The sequence below is a fragment of the Culex quinquefasciatus genome, chromosome 2 (genome assembly GCF_015732765.1).
Source record: "Culex quinquefasciatus strain JHB chromosome 2, VPISU_Cqui_1.0_pri_paternal, whole genome shotgun sequence".
In the NCBI taxonomy this organism is placed as follows: Eukaryota; Metazoa; Arthropoda; class Insecta; order Diptera; family Culicidae; genus Culex; species Culex quinquefasciatus.
In genome coordinates, this window is record NC_051862.1 from 188,596,887 (window position 1) to 188,617,438 (window position 20,552).

At 34.8% G+C, this 20,552-nt stretch overlaps 2 protein-coding genes across 7 annotated transcripts in view; one reads left to right on the forward strand and one right to left on the reverse strand.

The window, feature by feature from the left end:
• LOC6041615 (rab3 GTPase-activating protein catalytic subunit) overlaps nucleotides 1-20,552 on the forward strand; it is a 302,640-nt gene that overhangs the window by 89,808 nt on the left and 192,280 nt on the right. The gene's annotated exons all lie outside the window — the stretch shown is intronic.
• LOC6035256 (leucine-rich repeat-containing protein 4C) overlaps nucleotides 1-20,552 on the reverse strand; it is a 274,948-nt gene that overhangs the window by 86,939 nt on the left and 167,457 nt on the right. Inside the window, exon 1 of one of the 6 annotated variants that reach the window (XM_038251421.1) lies at nucleotides 3,350-3,419. The exons of the other annotated variants lie outside the window; for them this stretch is intronic. The gene's annotated coding sequence lies outside the window, so the exon portion shown is untranslated. Of the gene's footprint in view, nucleotides 1-3,349; nucleotides 3,420-20,552 lie in introns of those variants that run through there. 6 annotated transcript variants of the gene reach the window in all.

Sequence of the window (20,552 nt, forward strand, 5' to 3'; positions counted from 1 at the left end):
AAATTCTGTAAGGTAATCGTCAACATTTTTCGATTTACTTGTAGTTTTTTTTCCAAATCGACAACATTGTTGTTTAAAATCGTTATTTTTTGCTCACTAATTTGACAATATAGAGTACAGAATTTCCATGCGTGTTTTTTTTTAATAGTTCAAGAGTTCAATTAAAAATTTAAAAAAATAACAGGTTTTTTGAAAATTATATCAAAGTGCCATACTTCAAACCGTTATAGTCCACGAAATCGTCAAAATTCGCTGACCCTACCTATAAACAAAGAGCCATTTTGTGTCATTGTTTCTCCCATACAAGTCTCTTTACAATTTTATCAGCTCTCCGTGAAAAACAATAATTAAGAAAATGTTTATGAAAAGTGTTATTTTAAAACTCCCTTAATGTCATGAATTTTTCATGAATATGATTTCTAATCGGAAAACGGAATGCATTTTTGTGCATTTCATCAATTTTCCACTAAAAGAAGGTAAAATAAGTTTGAAAATAATAAATATCACGTGTTTTTCAAGCTTAATAAAAAAATAATCCAAATTTACAGTCATTTTAAGTGGAACAAATTTCATATAAAAGGTGAAAATTTTGCATTCGTTCTCGAATTCGGTTTCAAAAGTAAAATGAATCGATAGTTTTATAAACAAAACTAATTTTAATGAATTTTGGCCAAAATTCTGACTTTTATAACATTTTACTTAAAAATTTATATTTTTTTCGTAAAAACTGATTAGAACTTTGTATGTCAAAAACCTCATTGATGGTACATTTTTCATAAAATAAAATTTGAACAACTTAAATCTGATTGTTAACAAGCAAAATTATGCATCTAAGTCACCCCGGAATTCAACATAAGAATTTTCAACGCAGCTTATTTTTGAAACAATTTTGATTTTTTTTACAAAAATAGTACATGGACGTTCGACCAATTTTAAACTAAGTTTCTATTTTTTTCTTAAAAAACTGTTTTTTTTCGAAAAGTTAAGGTGCGGCATCCAATTTGATGGACGTACTTCTCTTTGGTTCAAAAGTTGCGGGAAAAATGTACATAAAACATAAAAAAAAAATAAAATTTATAAAAACATGGATATTTTTATATCAAAAATTTTCTCATCAATACCTACAACTTTGCTGAAGACATCAAATTGATCAGAAAACTCCTTCATAAGATACATATTTTCGAATGTTTATTTTGTAACTTTTTGTCTTCAGTAGATTTAATCGATTCTTTAGGCTCTCACAAATTCTGTTACCAACTTTGAATTAATCAGCTGTCCACATCTCAGCTTAGGTTAGTAAGTTCACACAAGTAATGCTCGAACAACGAAAAAATCAAATGAAATTTTTGTATGGACAGCTGCCAGAATTGTACGGAGACTTGTAAGGGTGAATCCAATTACGCATATTGGCTTCTTTGGTCATAAGGAAGGTCCCCACAAAGTATAAATCAAATAAAAAAAATACAAAATCAGCTCGAAATCAGCTCGAAATCGGCTGATTTCGTAGAGAATTGCTCCCATCGAAAATTGCTTCAAAGATCATCTGAGACAAAACATTGTTGAACTCAGTAACAGATTAAATGAAGGTTTCTGATCGTTTCTCTTGATATAAACTTAATTATTGAAGACTTACTTTTTTCATGTAAAATCATGCTACTTTTAATTTATCACAATAGGGCTGTTGCAAATATTATTTGACGTTTTTTTTTTCATAAGAATCATATCTTCTCAATTTAAATTTAAGTAAAAATTCCCGGGCAGACAGTAATAACAAAATTCTTGCCATTTTAATAACAAATACTGTTAAAATAACAGAAAGTGTTATGGAATCTTCTTGAGAAATCAATTTTTGCATAAGAGTTTAATAACAGTTTATGTTATCATATCAAAATTTGTTATTGGTTTGATATTTGATGAAATCCGAAACAACTTTGGAATAACATTTTTAGCTATGGAAGCTCCAACTGTTATTGGGATGATCGGATTAGTTGTTAAAATAACAAAAAATAATAGCAAAGTTTTGTTCGAAAAATAACTGAAAGTGTTATTAGTCTGTTATTACAATAACAATCCAATAACAAAAATTTCATAACAACGAATAACAAATCTTGTTATAAATAACATAAAACTTTCTTTTCGTACTTTCAAATATCAAAAAATGTTATTAGCAAGTTATTTCCGTCTGCTCGGGTTTGAATTCATTTTAAACTCTTGCTTTTGATTTTTCCCTTTTTATGTGATTTTGAAAAAATAGTTGATTAGCACCAATGAAGCATCCATTCAATGTTTAGTCAACTATGTTCAGCTCGTTTGAAGTGCCGCTTGCTGTGCATTGCATCACGATTAAAGACTGATAATTAACTCCCAGTCAAGTAGCTTCTGCTGCACTTGCACTTGGCAGTGCATTCTCTATTTGCTCTTCTCGGTCGGACAAATATAACGCAATCCATTATGTGGGAAGTGGCTTTGAATGCAAATAATCGCAGGTCACTTGGCGATGCTCACATGTTGTGAACACAAACTCGGTACATGCCGGGAGTTCAAGGGTCATCAGAGGTGTGCTCGGTGGGGATTGGTTTTGAACAGATGAATAAAATATTGCCTGCACACTGCTGCTCAGGTTAATTCACTGCAGTTCATCTCTTCAGTGATGCTTTATGTTTTCCACCTCCGCACACTCTGTACTGCTCTATTGGCAGTTTTCCAGAGTGGCGGGAAAATCGCTAAAAGTGAAATCAACACCACTTTTTTCCCCCTCTGTAGAGGTATCGCTTCCGTTCACCTGAAGTCGGCCAAATAAATAGCTGATGTTCCGGATCCTAGACAGCATAATCAAACAATCTTGAAGCGGTAGCAAAAACAAAAATAAAAACGAACAACTTTCGGTGGCCTCAGTTTATCCTTCCTTTTTTTTCAGCAGAACCCTGACAACCAGAACTTCGATTGCTGGCATGTTGCTGGACGAAGCTTCTTGGGGGGTGGTGATAAATAATGGAAAAGTTTCGAACGTGAAATTTTACGGTGATTAAAAAATCGTATCGGAAAGATTTCCGACGGCTCGGCGAATTTTGCCCTGGTTTTTTCTTCTTCCTCGCTCCTCGAAGAAAGTCTGCGCCGTTCGAGATAAATTGATTCATTTCGATTGGATGATTTTCTTGCGCCCCGGTATATATTGCTCTATAATTCTGTCGAGAGCGCAGGGGTGGAAAAGCAAAAAAAAAAATAAAGCGCGCGGATTTCGACTGCTTTCTAAGGGGGAAGGAGGGAAAACACCAAACGAGAAATGGCGTTTCAATTGGTTTATTTTGCTTCTGGTGTCGTGTTTTTTTATCTTTCCTCGATTGCTTACCAGATTATGAGTTGTCTGATTTGGGGAGGGTGCGGTGGAAGAGGGAGAGCATAAATCGATTGATGTTTACCTGGAAAGAGAAGAGCAAATGGAAAGGTTGTTAATTTGAGAGTGATTTGATTGGTAGACTTATGCGTTCTTAAATACAACGTTAAGAACTAAATGGCAAATATAACCGTGAACAGATGTTTTCATTTGAAAAGAAAACTATATTTTTTGTATGTGCCTTTTTATGAAATATTAGATGTTTTTAAATCTTACTGTTTAAGGGGTTACATACATGTAAATCGGCAAAAATGTCAGAGGTTGGTTTGAGCACACACTTAATTTTTTTTCAAAATCTGTTTTCAGGGCATTAAAATATACATTTTCATCTATTAACAAAACAAATTTGAAGACATTTGGTTGTATCATTGCCGAGATATAGCTATTTGAAGTTAGCAGTTTCAAAAAACGGGTGCCACGATATCTCAACATTGCTTTGACCAAATCGGCTCAAAATTTAGGTGGAGACTCGTCAAACCGGTTCCGTGTGCATGACGAAGGCCGATTTGCAAAATCTGTATTAAAAAAAAAGATAAAAATATTTTGCTGTTTTTCATATAAAAAATCGCCAGTTTTAGATTTTTGTATTTTTTTTTTAAATTCAAAATTTCAAAATCGGGCTTCGTCATGCACACGGGATATGTCTTTGGAGTCTTCACCCAAAATTTCAGCCAATTTGGTCCGTCCCATCTTGAGATATCGTGGCACCCGTAAATCAACTTGGTGTTCAGAGAAAAACGCTCAGAAAGTTAGACAGTTGGCTTTGCGCATGGTGAAATTCTGAGCTTAAATCGTTTCTAACTCAGTTTAATCGTGAAATATCTTCATGAAACTTTCAGAAGTGATTGAAAATCATCTTTTAAGTGGATTTAATCAATTTTCTGTAATGTGCAATTTTGTGATTTTCTACATGTATGTATCCCCTCAAGTAATTTTTTTAAATTTATTTAATCATATTTAAACTATACCTTCTTTTGAGGTCGATATTAAACAACTTTAACAATCAAATTTTAATGATTAATTGTAAAGAAAACACTACACTAAAAAAAGTTTGCGAGAAATCATAAATTACGAATAACAGTAATGGAAATAAAAAAAATATTCACGGCTCTTGGATATTTCGTGCCCATTTTTCATAGTTCAAAAATTCGTAAAGTAAATATCGCGATATTCACGTTTCCATGGTACGTTTGTGATCATTCCAGGTGATATTTTGGTTGACATATTGACCGACATGAACATTTCTAAAGGGCGTAATACTGAATGTTTGGCCCTTTTCAAATGTTAGTCTTGATTTGGAAAATTCAAAAATATTATTTTCGAAAAGATTGGAAAATTTCACGAATGTTTAGTTGCTGAGACATCGACTTTAGAAAATGGTGGGTTGTTTGGGTGAGACTTATAAAAAAACAATTTTCCTGTGTTTAAACTTTTGCATGGCAATATCTCAGCAACTAAAGGTCGTATCAACAAAATTAATAAAAGCAAAATATAGAGAATTTTCTCAGCTTTTCAAACAATTTTTTTTTTTCAAAAGTGGGCAAACATGTACACTAATTTAAAAAAATGAAAAACTGCGACTTTTTTCAAAAAAGTTACCTAAAAATGGCTATAATTTGAAAACGGTGCACTTAATAAAAATTTTACTGGAGTACTTTTTGATTGCAAATTTGATTTTACATCGAAAAAAAGATGTAAAAAAAAATTTGCGACCAATAATTCGATTTTTTGAAAAAATCTTTATTGATTCAAAAATTTATAACTCGGTCGAAGAATTTTGCACAATCTGGAAATGTTTGGAAAGTTGTCATTTGATATCCCCTAAAACACATAAAAAAATAAGAAAAATAAAAATATTGTTTTTCTGCTAATCAAGTTTTAGTGAGAAAAAGTTGAAATGAAAGTCACCAAAAAAAAATTATCGTGTATCATTTTTTTCAGTGTAGTCCTTATCCATACTTACAACTTTACCGAAGTTACTGATCCTCGGTCCCAACCTGGTCACAGCTCCTAAAAGGACCTAATAAAAATAATATAAGAAAAAAAAAACTTCACCGAAGACACCAAACCGATCAAAAAATTCCTTCAAAAGATACCGATTTTTGAATTTTCATACATCTTCTATAAAGTTGTCTTATTTTGCACATTTTGATGAGTAAATGACATATACAACAAATACTTCAACAAGTTTCCTGAACTGCTATTTGAACAGTTTCCGATAAATGATGAAGGAATAAAAAATGGATATCTCAGAATTTTTTCAAAGAATTATTCCGCTCTTTGAAGCATTGAAAAGCTGAGCAAATTTCCTATAAGACACATTTAAAAGCAGCGATGACTTTTTTCCTGCATATTTTGTTCTAGGAAACTCGCCGTCTTAAGCTTTCCGCTGAAAAGTTACAATTTATTTTTTTTTCTAATTGAAGTCGTGATTATGGAAAAAAGCATGAAATCATTGGCGAAAAGCTTAATGGTCGTTATGTAGAATTTCAATTTATTTTTGGATCGTGATTATTTATCTTACGATGTCAATCAAAACGCAATCATGCTCCATTTCATGCACCAAAAAAAAAAGAATTCTTTTCCTGCCCGTCCAAAATCGTTCGCATCAATCAACTTTCCAGTCGGTCAACCCGTTCAATTTCTCAGCTGCACTCTCGGCACCGCTTAACGAGATTATCCCGAGGAGGCAACCTTTCCTTCCTCTCGGCAGAAGTACATTATCCTTCTTTGGTCCCGCAAAAGTCCATCAAAAATCCAATCATATTTCGACAGCACCCAAAATAAGAGTAACCTTGTCGGTTCTCTATATTTATGGCAGCAATCACCGAGCAATGTTTTTGGGACATTTTTTTTTGCGGGGAAGATTGTCACATCCTGATTTTATTCAACTTTTCGATTTCCCTTCTAGAACCAATAACGCTTCATTCCTGTATTTAGTCCAAGAGCAGCTGACATTCCAAGTCAGCTCAAAAGCAAATATTCATAAGGTTCGCCCCAATCATTGACATTTCAAAAGGAAGAACCACCCAACCTAGACAGCATCCAAAGCAACTTGTCCAAAAGTCACCAAGGAATCTCGTAGAAGTCGTCGTCTAGTCTGGTTGTGCATCGACGCTCGGAAGGATGCTGCTACAAATGTGATTTTATTTATTTATAGCTACTTATACCTTCGGGTAAGCCGATTTTGGAACGGGGAACCCACCTCCCATAAAATGTCGGTTGTCATGATGTGGTTCCTTGGAAAAAAAAGGACGAACAGCAGAAATTTGTTAGACATGTTGAAGAACTTGGGTTTTTTTTTTTCAACCTTTAAAATATAATCCGATTTCCGGGTTTCACAGCTCAATCATTGGAGCGAAAGGGGAAAAAAAGAGGAAACTCACTCAATCAGGGTGCAATATTGATTGCACAAACCTGTGCTGCATTACCACCGGCACGTGGGAACCACTTCCAGAGATTAGGCGCGTCGTAAACTATACCCTCGCGGTTGGGAAGGTAAACGGTTTTACGAGAACTTTAAAAAAAAATCCGATCACCGTGGAACGGCGCTTGCAGATGGTGCAGTCAGTGCTGCCAGGTTGATCTGTTTTTCATGCAAACAATATTATATTTGGACTTTTAGAGTTTTTTTTTTCATGTTCAGACACATTTTCAAAAGAAAAATTTATAAGACGCATAACGGCCACTATTGCTAGTACCAACCACTAGTGTCTTCCTTTTTTCTACAAGGACTTCGCCACATTGGGCTCCTAAGTGTTTGAGTACGGCACGGAGCGACGGCGCCGGATACCCATATTTACACAAAGAATTTTAGAGCGCCGCGGGATTCGAACCAGCAACCTCTGGATTGTGAATCCAGTGCGCGGTCCGATTGATCCACACGGGCGGGATGCATAACTATGATTCCTAACTGTGAGTTTCGCACTTTTATGTGGATAAATTTTTTTGTTACAGCACAAAATAACCAACGTGCAAAGCTCATATTAAATTTCGGCGGTCATGGAAACCGATTGCTGCTCATTCAGCTAAAACTGCTTCTACCGTCAACGTCGAGATGGATTCTTACCAAAGAGTGCTCCGTCAACCAGTTCTTCTCATATACTGATTGTTGAAGGCAAGGTTGAAGTCTCGAAGAAGGTGACTTCCCAAATTGATTGAGTCACTTGACTAAATTTATTTGTGTCAATACCTACTCTTTTTTTCTCTACTGTTCGTCGTCAACCGACAGGAAGAGGTCGCAATCGTCGTTTCTTTTTTTATGATCACTTACGCAAAAGTTTGATTTTTCTTTGGCAGTTCATTAACTTGAAAGCGATTTTTATAACGGCACTTGCGTTTTGTTTGACAATCAATCAACCAGCAAGGTGCGAACGGTGGGAGAAGAGTCGCGTTCTTTGAAGCCGCATTTGACGAACGAATAAATTCAACCAAAGGCCAATTTATCACCTTTTCCTTAGTTTAGACGCGAGTTTTGTTTTTAGTAAGGTTTGAACATTTGTCACCATGTGTCACATTTGGCTGGTTTTGTCGTCTGTAAAATACACAGAAAAAGAACAGGAACTGAAGCGTCAACCCAACACAATAAAAATCGAGCTTCCCGATGTTGAAATTTTTCCTCCCTGAAGAAAACTCACTGTTTACAGAGTCACACACACAAACGCGCGTGGGTGACAGGTTGTTTGGCGAAGCAAATTTGTCCCACAATGGTGCTGATTCTCATGAATACAAAACCCGAATTATTATTACACTTTTTTTTGGTTGTTGCTTTCCGGGGACGAAAGTTCACGCGAACTGTCGCGTAACATGCGCTTTTGCATAAATATATGGCGGAATAGTGTTTGTCGCGGCGAATTTCATCCAAATTCATGTATCCTGAGCTTGGTGGGATTTTTTTCGTTGTATTCGAAAAGTGGATGTTTCCGCTGGTTTACTATTCGTACATGGTTTTGGCGTCTCCGGGATTTGGTTTGCGTGAGCTTTGGGACGGGAGTCTGGAATAATGCATTCTTCTTTTTTTTGCGGGATGTAACGAATGGTTTGGAGTAGTTCTGGTCGTTGACTGTAAATCTTTGATATATGGATGTTAAACGAGTCTTATGAATGTAACATGGCTTACACGGAGAAAAGTCAATTCCTAAAAATCGTGAACAATCGTTTCTGAAATTTCGGAACTAAGAACAGAGTGTTCAAATTCCGACTGTGTCAAACAATCAAAGGTTGGACAACTTGTTTTTATAAGATTTTAAATTGTTTTTTAAGATTTTTGAATTTTGGATCGAATAAAGGCTATTTTTCAATACTGTTATTTTTGGTTAAAGGCTGAAAGGCTTAGCTTTTTTAAACTGATTTTTTTTTCCCTTTTTCAGATTTTTTAATGATATTTTTAACATCAATATAATCGGCCCTCTGAAAATGCAGCGTCATCAGTGCATAATTGACAAAGGGAGCGCGTGGTCGTAAAAAATATTCGGAGTGAAAAGTGATTTTTTTGTGTGCCTTTTGTTTCGCATTTTTGTCGTGTATTGTGTGCTTCGAGGAGAAGATTGCCCTCTGAAAATGCAGCGTCATCAGTGCATAATTGACAAAGGGAGCGCGTGGTCCTAAAAAATATTCGAAATGAAAAGTGATTTTTTTTGTGTGCCTTTTGTTTCGCATTTTTGTCGTGTATTGTGTGATGCGAGGAGAAGATTTCCCTCTGAAAATGCAGCGTCATCAGTGCATAATTGACAAAGGGAGCGCGTGGTCGTAAAAAATATTCGGAGTGAAAAGTGATTTTTTTGGTGTGTGCCTTTTGTTTCGCATTTTTGTCGTGTATTGTGTGCTGCGAAGAGATTTGCAATTTGCTCGCGTTATCTAAATTGTAGAAACAGTAATAATATACTGATAAGTCCAGCCCATAGCACTTATGCTCGGTTGGCACGCGTTCGATTAAAAAACTTTCTAAATCATCACTAATTTATCTTTCCGCAGCCGGCTGCCTAAGATTTAAAAAATTCAACCGATAAACAAAATGCTCATGGTCACATCACTGCCATTCGTGAATCCTGACCTCATACCCATCTACTAACCCCCTCAAAACTCATGTGATACTCTGTCGGAGAAGCAGTCGATTGGGCGATCTCTATCACTCAAGTATCGGACTAACATTCCCATCCACTTCCCCGTGACTCTACCACTGGTCGTGGCCGGCGCCGGTATTGATCAGCATGATAGGGGCCTTTGAGAAGTTGCGAAGCGAGGAAAGATAGCACCCACTCATCTTCCACGGCTCGTGGATGTAACTTCTGGAGGTCCTGGTCAATAACGGAGTAGCAACTGCGGGTGGGCACCTATGCTTATGCTTATGCTTATGCTTATATTTTTAACATCAATATAATCAACATGTTACATGCAAATAACGCAACTCCAATTTTTAAGGTGTTTTCAGTTCATTGGTTTATTAATTTTTAAATGATTGCTTTAAGATAAAATTTAATTATTTTTTCTAGTGTAATTGGGTACTAAAATTAGGCTTAAATTTGTGAGATTATTGTTCACGATGATAAAGCTTATTTTTTGAGCACTATGACCTTTTGTACGATTTCAAAGGATTCAAAATGGATTTTTAAATCAACTAAAAAAATAACTTCGAGGCCCTTCTTGACAGAGAAGGTCGTGTTTTTATTACCGTTGTACAAACAATTGCCATAGGTAAGGCTACCAACTCTTGCTGAGCAAAAATCCGTACACATTGCCGAAATGACACCATGGTGTAACAAAAACTGTCAATGAATTACTTTGATAAATTAAATTTAATATATTTGAGGATTAAAAATATAAAACTGTGTCGTTTTTACAGCTAACAAATTTTAAAAAGGCCGTGATTTGAATCAAATCATTATGTTATTATTTTTTATTTTTTGTTAATCGTTTATAAGTTTACGAAATGTCAAGTTTGCTTTTACGAATAATATCGTTCTTAGTGTTTTCACGAACACTTTTCCAGAGTTTTTTTTTTTATTGAAAAGGTCCTAAAACATGTGAAACACAATCGTTTATAGGACCTTTAAAAAAATCTAGATTTGTTAATTCAAATGTTCAAATATTTTCACAAGTTTTAGAAAGCCTTTGGAAATGGATAAATATATTTAGTAAGGAATTTTTAAAAGATGAATTCTAGAGTTTTTTAAAAGGTCCTTTCAAGATATGGAAGACAATAGTTCAAACACTCTAGAATTATTGATAATTAAGTTTATATTGAGGAAACCTCGGAAAACTCTCCCTTTTTAAATCAAACTCACAGAAAAATAATAATTTGTAGTTATCAAAAGCTTCGACCAAATCAAAAAAGCAACTCAATGATTAAAAAGTTGTTAAAATTCCGTACAAATCCGTATTATGCGTAAAATTCCCTACCAAAATTCCGGCCTGATAAAAATCAGCGAAGAGGTTCGAAAATCCGTATGATAAGGAAAAAATCCGTACAGTTGGTAGCCTTAGCCATAGGGCTTTAGGAGCGAGTACGGATAAAGTGTTGATTAAATAAAAATGTGTGTATGTTTTTGAAAATTAATTTAAGGGTTGACTTGTTAAAAAAAAACTATAAATGTAATTATTTGAAAACTGTTCAAAAGATGAATTCACTAAAAATTCAAATTGGCACATTATTTGCCATTTTTGCCTTCCTCACTGAGGTAAGGCTATAATCCTGCTCTAAAAATGAACTTTATATAAAAACGTCGTAGACCCACCTTGTTGTATACATATCGAATCAGAATCAAAAACTGAATAAATGTCTGTGTGTATGTATGTATGTGACCAATAAACTAGCTCATGTTTCTCGGCACTGGCTGAACCGATTTGACCCGAACCTATTACATTCGACTTGGTTTAGGGTCCCATAGATCGAGTTTTATACAGATTGATGTTTCGATAAGAAGTTCAAAAGTTATGTATAAAAATGTGTTTTCACATATATCCGGATCTCACTTAAATGTATGTAAACTATGTCCGGCTCTACTATCCGATCCATCGTTGGTTATGTTATCAAAAGACCTTTCCAACGAGTCCAAAACATTGAAGATCTGGCAACCATGTCTCGAGATATGGCCACTTAAGTGATATTGATGTACTTTTTTATTCCGGATCTAAAAAATAGATGAAATGTGTATACAACCCCATTATATCTGGAGTTTTTTTTTTTGAAACCAAATTTTCAGTTTTTGCTTTTTGGGTGTTTTTTAATACCCCTGACTCAAGGCGGTTCCAAAAACACCCAAAAAGCAAAAAACTGAAAATTTGGTTTATTGGACCTTTTCAAAAAATAACTCCAGAAATCAGCTATTGTTGGTAATGAGTGAGGAAGGCTCCAACCACATAGGTGGATTAAGTTAGTTTTTTAGTTAAAATTTGGGCATTGACAAATATAAACGAAATATATTTGTTTGAATGCCATATCTCATCTAGCAGTTGTTCTTTTAATCGAGTCTAAAATAATAGTTTCAGATTGTTTTTCAACAATTTTCTGATTTTTACAGAATTTTAGAAGAAAAAAAATATATTTAAATTTCTCATTCATTTTTTAACTTTGTTGCACAGTACTTCGATATAGACAATGATCTGAACTTGTGGGGTTTTCCAAAATTAATAATAAAAATTGTTTTGGAGGGTGTAATTTAGGAAGGTTGAATATTACCTCTTTTATGATGTAATTTTACATCAATTTAGTCTGAAAAAGTGATATTATATCAGTGGTAAATTACACATTTTCAGAAGTAAAATTACGAATTTTTATGACATAAAAGTTTTATTCCTTCCCAGATGTAATATTACCACGTTTTTTACTCTGTAAGCGTGTAAATTTATTTTGTTTTGTTTTTTTTTTAAGTCGGAAAATTCTATGTACACTTAGTTATAAATTAAACATCTTCCTATGTTATTCATCAAGCTGAAAATAACCTGCTGAATAAGCTGAAATCAGTTTTACGGGGACCATTACATCAAATAATCAAATTTAATTGGATTTTCTCACGGGACCTACCAAAAAAACTTGAATATTTCATTTAAGATTGAAATAATATGAATTGTACAAGTTTTAAATCTAGAATGAACCGAGCTTTAACATCCTTTTTTTTTTGAAAATTGCCTCATTCAATAAAATGGTACTCAAATTGTTGTTATCAGTAAATCTATTTTTTCATGAAAAAAAAAACACTTAGCGGAACTGTACACGGGAATTTCCAGAATATTTAAAATAATTTTAAACGTTATAATAAATTTCGGAAAATGCATATGTTTTCAGTTGATTGCACTACTATTTTCACTAAAAATTTACAAAATTATTAATGTTTTTCCTGAAAATAAAAACAAACTTAATATCAAATAAAGAGCAGAAAATATCCATTAATGCTTCATACGTTTTTTATTGTTTTGAGGAAAAAAAAAACAACTCAAATTATCAATTAGGCTTTTAACAAAATCGGAGTGGTATGGGTTCCAAAATTCAAAATTTTATTTGAATCGCATATGTACACAATTGATTGTTTAAAGTAGAGGTGGGCAGAACCGCTCTTTTTTAGGAGCCGTTTTTTTTCGCTCATTAAAAAGAGCGGTTCATTTGAAATTTTGATAAAAAGGCTATTTTTAAGAATGGTGTGATTTTTTAATAGTTTTTTAATAGACTTGTTTAAATTATTTGAAAAAAATTACATAAGGCAAGAAAATGCGCTTCGCTTTATGTCAAGATTTCTATTCAAACTTAAACGTTCGAACAATTGCATAACACCCAAACTCAAATTTATGATTTTGGAGAAAATTACTCTTTATTTTACGAAATTGCATTTCTTTCTGTCAAAAATGAACAAATGCTGATATTTCGAGAAAATATCCTGCGAATTCTTTTCTACATTTTGATTAAATCGATAAAGTTGATAATTGCTGAAGTTTTATCAGGCTAGAAGATTTGTTTTTTTTTTAAATATTTTGGTTAAATTTTCCATGTTCAAACTTATATTCGGGTAGTACTGAATAATTTGTGACTACAAAGTTTTGAAAATTCTGTCTATTACATTTATAAACGTAAAAATAGATACAAGTTCTGAAAATCATTCCATCTTGGAACGGTTTTATACAAAAGACCAGAGTTTCAAAAAGAACAGCGGCTCTTTTTCTAATCAGCCATGATTCGTTCGTTCTTTTTAGTGAACCGGCTCTTTGAGCAACTAGCACTTTTTTGCCCACCTCTAGTTCATAGAAAACTTGAAGATTTTTTTTTTTATTTCAGGCATAATTATTTTTGTTTTTGAGTACATAAAATTTGCTCTGCAATCTAACTTTCCTGATATTGTAAAAATTTGATGGTTTTGAAAAAATACGTTTTTTATTTGAATTATTTTTCTTTTCTTATTGAATGTTGTACAATTAAATTTTAGTGTTTGTTTTTCTTTCAAATCAAATAGTTCTACTCAAAAGTTTCGAAGTAAAAATCACGTTTTTTACACTTAAAAACTAGTCAAATATTAATTAGAAACCTTTATGGATAAAACATTTGTAAAATTTGTTATTTTTCTTGAGGATCTCGGGAACTTTTCAAATTTTCCAAATTTGTGAAATCGTGAAAATTTACAAACTTCACTTATCATCAAAACATTTAAATAAAAAGTGTTACAAATTGCTTAAAACAATAATTCAGCTATGCTACAAAAAGTTGCATATATGAATTATTTTATATTTTTTTATTTATTTCGGCTTACATATTTTTTCGATCAATTGTTATTCTTTTATCTCGTTTTTTTTCTGAGAAAGTGGAAGAGCATTACTAGTAGCGATTAATTTTGTGTATCATTTGTAATTCCCAATTTTAATAAATTTATTTATCCTTTCTTCTGTACAGGTGAGTCCACCGCTAGCAAAAACCCTTTCATTAGGCAACAAAGTAAGTTACATAAATTCTTGCCCACTTCGAGCGCTTTACGCAATCGCCAATTCTTCAAAACAATGCAATGCCAGATCGAAACCGGGCAATAAAACCTGTCCCCAGCTCAGGCGCGCTCCGAAGCTGAGCATCACGACTTGAGCAGGTTGCGCGCGCGCGGCCTGACCCAGGTCTTGACGCCGTAACTGGATCATGGAGGAAAAAATAATAACCGAAAGCGACCAACGACGACGTTCTTAATCTTTAAGCTTGGTTCGGTGGCTGCAGGCTGCTACTGATCCACATTTTGACCGCGCGCGATCCACTTGTTCTGCGGGAAAGCTACCTGTCTTAGAGTCCGACCGTGCGGTGGCCAAATCCAGTGGTCACGATTTTCGGTCGTGCCTCAATTAGACCGCTTTCGGTTTTATTTTTGCCTTTGTTTTTGTTTTTCCGATTTTATTTTTCTTTCCCCGTTTCCAATGGGGGAGGAATTGTGATTTTGCTTTTTTTGTATTTGTTTTGTTTTGGAGTTTCTAGTTCACAGCGCAATTTTGAGATACTTTTGCTTTTCGAGGTTGATGTTTAGACCAGTTTTCACATTGGATTGACAGCGTTGTTTGACTCTCGATGATCTAAATAACAGAAAAAAGCGCACGTAAATCTGAACAAATCCAAACCAACTATAGAAGTTTCATAAACCTTTTGCATCTCTTTTCAAGAGCGGCATCAACGGACTATATTCCACTTTGCATTTACTACGATTGGTCATCCAGCCAAATTGCCTCTTGAGCGTGAATATTTCCCCAAACAAAAGCTTCTCCGAGCATTCCCTGCGACCTGACTCACGCTGACTAAATGTTGGTCAAATCGCGAAGTAAAAAAAGTCCCCCACAAGCTACCCTTGCTCGTCAAATAAAAATTAAAGTGCACCAAAGCCATTCAAAAGATTCTGGCAAATAAAAAATATTTATATTCAAAGTGGAAGCATCGCACTGTCGAAAAAAAGGAGAAATAAAAAAAAATCGCTCAGACCCACTTCAGAGCGTTTCGGAACAAAAGTGGCATCCCCGTTTTGGACACAGTTGGGTGTGGGTGGACGCGGGATGTTGTCCACTTCCAAACACATAAAATCACTGCCAAAAGCGCTACTGCCACCACACTGCCGTTGACTGGCCAGGATCTAGAAAGCTTGAAAAGCATCGCTCCCAAATGAATGGCAGGAGCTTTTATTTCAGCGCCGTTTGCGTCGGTTCGCTAGCTTTTTAGTGCTGCCTGTTTTTGTGTGTGTCCTTCTGGCCATTTTGTATACCAAGTATTCGGTTTGTCCTGGAGAGTAGCAAACAGAATGGAAGGACAAAATCGTTTCGAACCGAAGCAGCCGATTAAATAGAAAGTTTCGTAATCGCAAATAAACAGAGCGAGCCCGCGAGTATCTTCGTTGTTTAAGTTTTGCGAACAAACTATTTTGAATTTCCATAAGAAAAAAACAAACATAAACCGAACGCGAGAAGGATAACTTGCCATCATTATTTAATTCTTCGTTCTTTGAAAACTTGTTATTTCAGCGTTTATGGTGATTTATTCGAACGGAGGTTGTTGAGTAGCGTTTTTGCGTGTGGATTTCTGCAAGCACAAACGCTTTTGTGGGGAGAGCAACGATGGCTAACGCAAAATGAATGGCTGCCAGCATATCGTGGGCTGGTTATAATAAATTGAATGCAAACAGCGGACCAGCCCGCGAGAGAGGGAAAACTATTGTTTGAAGCCAGCATAAAATCGAAACAAGGAATTTATGAAATTTGAATGAGTACTGTTTCAACTTGAAAATCGAAAAGCAAACAGTATTTGTTTAAAGTATTAATATTTGAACATATTCAGTTTAGAGCGTCCAATTTCCCGGAGTTACTTAACTCCTGGGAAATCCTGGGAATTCCCGGGAAATTTTAAATTTATCGAATTTTTTTCTGATCCTGGTTCCGATGAACATTTTACAACAAGATTGTATAGAACAGCAACTTTAATGGTTAAAATGAGTGTGAGGATCAATTAATGGCTTGACAGCTTGTAAAAAATCATATAACTTTAAGAAAATTTATCAAAAAATTAACATTCCTATATTTTGTTGTGAGTAAAAACCATGCTCCAGTCCAATTCGAGATTAAATGTTTAAGAATAACATTGACAGATGATTATATTAATTATAAAAAAAATCATGCAAAAAATATGTTTTTCATGGCAAATAACTTTTTCCGGAACAAGTCTTACTGGTTCCAGCTAATGAATTCATCAAGCGTCCATGGCGCGGTGGTAGCGTGTCGGATCAACAACCAAGAAGTTGATGGTTCAATCCTTGTTCTTTTAACATGTACCCCATACCCAGGGTTGCGAATGAGCGAGCGCTCACGGAAAGCGTGCTCGCTCCAGTTGGAGCGTGAGTTTTTATCAGGTAGCTCGTGCTCGCTCACGCTCACCGGAGCGTTTTGCGCTCACGTGAGCTGGTGAGCCAAAGTAGGTAGTTGTTTTTCCCTGTTGAAGCATCTGCCTGTTTGAAATGAAGTTTCTAGAACTATTTCAGCACAGGCAGCAAAAACAAACAAGAAAGTGATAAAACAAACAAAAGTAAACAATAAAATTGATTTAGTCGGCGAACCGAAATGTACGTTCTATTTAAATTCAGAATTAGCGAAGGGGCAGAATGATTCACTCTTGAGTGTGCTAACAAAGAGCTAACTCATTCTTAATGTAAAAAAATCATTGACTTGAAGAGATGCACTGATATGTAAAAAAAATGATTTAATTGACAAATGTTTATTTTAAGTTTTTAGAATCCGGAGTTTTGACTCAAGGCGGTTTTAAAAACACAAAAAAAATGTTTTATTGGACCTATAAAAAAAACAGCAGTGAGCTTTATAAAAGTTATTATCATCCCTTATATTCTGAACATTTTAGAGAATGTCCATATTAAAAAAAAACATTTATTGAATCTGTAATTGAATATTTTCAGAGGCTTGGTAGCGGAAGTGACGGAAGAGGGGCCACCCTTTATGTGCTAAAACATAACAATGCCATTTTTTATTATTTCATTCAAATGGGTTATTTCAAACACTAGCAATTTGGAAGCTTTTTTTTGTAAAAAGAGAACTGTTTCAACAATTTTACCCAGTTTTCTAGAATGAGAAAGATTAACTTTATAAAAATGATCAGCCGTAAGCACTGAACGATTTATTAACATTCCAACGCCCAAGGCTCCAAAAAAGTTGGAACGGTAACTTCAACTCAATGGTTCTCGGGCATAACTCAACCAATCAAGATGAATCTTCTTTCCAGTGATTTGTTAGGATGTCTAGATGATTCTAGACCTTTGCAGAACTTAATTTGATCATATCTGTAATTTTTGCGATCAAAAACATCGTTCCAACTTTTTTTTTTCGCCTGTAAAAAAAATCGCCGAAAATTCCGCGGAGGCAGTCTTTTAAAAAAAGTTGGAACGATGTTTTCGGTCGCAGAAATTACAGATTTGTTCATATCAAGTTCTGCAAAATTTTAGGATCATCTAGACATTCTTACAAATCACTGGGAACAAGAATCGTCCCGATTGGTTGAATTATGCCCGAGAACGGGCTTGTTGAAGTGACCGTTCCAACTTTTTTGGGAGGCTTGGGCGTCCGTGTAAGTAGGACATGCGTTGGGCGTTCCAGTGTTAAATGGAATGACTTTTGTTTAATGGTTGCTCATTCTGATCCCCACGCTGGAATGGTAGCCAACAAACTGTTAAGGTACATAAAACAGTTTAATTTTATATTTTAATCAACCAAGCATATAACATTGAATCGAACTTAACCCAACATAAATCTTCTTGAATTATTTCATTGTTTTGTATGTTTTTCTAAGGATTACAGTCCTTTTTGTTCACGCGCTCATACCCTTCCCTTGTTTCCACTGACATGCTGCGCCTTAAGTACAAAATCAAACTAGGACTGAAAAACAAAAAACTGTCTCAAAAAGTAAAACGATTCGCGATACTTCCAAAGTGAGCGCTCCGTGAGCGAATAATGAGCGCGAGCGCGAGCGTGGGGCAAACGCGAGCTGAAAAAATCGGAGCAAACATGAGCGCGAAAGCTAGTTCGCGCAGCGCTCCTCCTCACGAATGAGCGAAAAGTGAGCGCTCACGAGCGCGTGAGCACGTGAGGAACGCAACACTGGGCCATACCCCTATATCGCAAAAAATGCATGAGGACAGATTTCGTGCAGATTCTGATATACTTTCATGCCGCCATACATCACAATCATGCGACCGCCGGTTGAGTGCACCTTTCATATGTTACGAAGTTATTTTTAATGATTTTTTTATGATTTCTTTTGTGGTATGGATCGGTATTCAGCCTAGTAATTGATTAGCTCAGAAGAATTTTTAAAAAGTTGTTTAAATTAAACGATACATGTTTTTCATATTCATCCCATTTAAGCCCTGGGTAGCTCCAGTGCTTCAAACTGTAGTTTCTCAAATACTATCAAACAAATTCTTCTTGTACAACCCTCTATACATAAATATTAGGTCAATCCGATTTCCATTAAATTTGGTCACGGTCAATGTAAATGTCCCGCCCGTGTGGATCAATCGTTCCGCGCACTGGACTCACAATCCAGAGGTCGCAGGTTCGAATCCCACGGCGGGCGTTCTAAAATTCTTTGTGTAAATATGGGTATTCGGCGCCGTCGCTCCGTGCCATACTTTCATACACTTAGGAGCCCAGGGCGGCGAAGTCCTTGTAGATAAAAAGGAGGACACTAGTGGTTGGTACTAGCAATGGTGGCCGACAGCTATAAAGTCAACTTCGTTTTTTCAATGTAAAAATAACTTAATTTTGATTTTAGCCGGAAATGGTTAAAATGTTATTTTCAAATGGTCTAACAACCATTTTTATGTAAAATGGTTACCAAAAACAACATTGTTTATTTTCCTTCCATAATATAGTAATTTTTATAGCCCAACAAATAAGCAAGATTTATCCCCAGTTGTGAATGCTTCAGAAATAAATATTGTCTAAAATAATCCTTGATATGACATTTATTGATTGAAATGAATTAAATCAAGTTAGGTTCTGTCATTAATTTTTTTTTATAAATTAATTAATTTCCCGGAAAACGATTTTTTTTTTTTGAAATCCCGGGGATTTTTTTTCCGGAACGGAAAATTGAACGCTCTAGTTCAGTTCTAAGAAGACTGAATATTTTAGATTTTAAAACTGCTGACAATGATGCAAAGAAAATACTCAAGGGTGTTCTATTCAATATTGTGACACTTCCAAAGTAAATCACGTTAGATACATGGACTCTTGCTAAATAAATTTCTTTTTGCAACTTTTTGCATAAACTACAAAGTTTTGCTATTGGCTTTCTTTCAAATATCTAGTATTGCAACGATTGGAATACAACATTTCGAACAGTTTCTAGAATGTCATGAACAAAATAGTGTTATTGTGTGAGTGTGTGTTTTTTTATTATTATTATTTTTTTGTATGAGGGTAATTCTCTACCAACTCACACGAAATCGAGAAAAGTTGCCCCGACCCCTCTTCGATTTGCGTGAAACTTTGTCCTAAGGGGTAACTTTTGTCCCTGATCACGAATCCGAGGTCCGTTTTTTGATATCTCGTGACGGAGGGGCGGTACGACCCCTTCCATTTTTGAACATGCGAAAAAAGAGTTGTTTTTCAATAATTTGCAGCCTGAAACGGTGATGAGATAGAAATTTGGTGTCAAAGGGACTTTTATGTAAAATTAGACGCCCGATTTGATGGTGTGCTCAGAATTCCGAAAAAACGTATTTTTCATCTAAAAAAACACTAAAAAAGTTTTAAAAATTCTTCCATTTTCCGTTACTCGAATGTAAAAATTTTTGGAACATGTCATTTTATGGGAAATTTAATGTACTTTTCGAATCTACATTGACCCAGAAGGGTCATTTTCATTTAGAACAATTTATTTTATTTTAAATTTTCGTGTTTTTTCTAACTTTGCAGGGTTATGTTTTAGAGTGTAACAATATTCTACAAAGTTGTAAAGCAGACAATTAAAAAAAATTTGATATATAGACATAAAGGGTTTGCTTATAAACATCACGAGTTATCGTGATTTTACAAAAAAAAGTTTTGAAAAAGTTACTTTTTGCGTTTCTCTTTGTTTTGTCGTCCGTGTCTGTCGCGGGTGACCATGAACGGCCATGATCGATGACGACCAACTTTTTCAAAACTTTTTTTC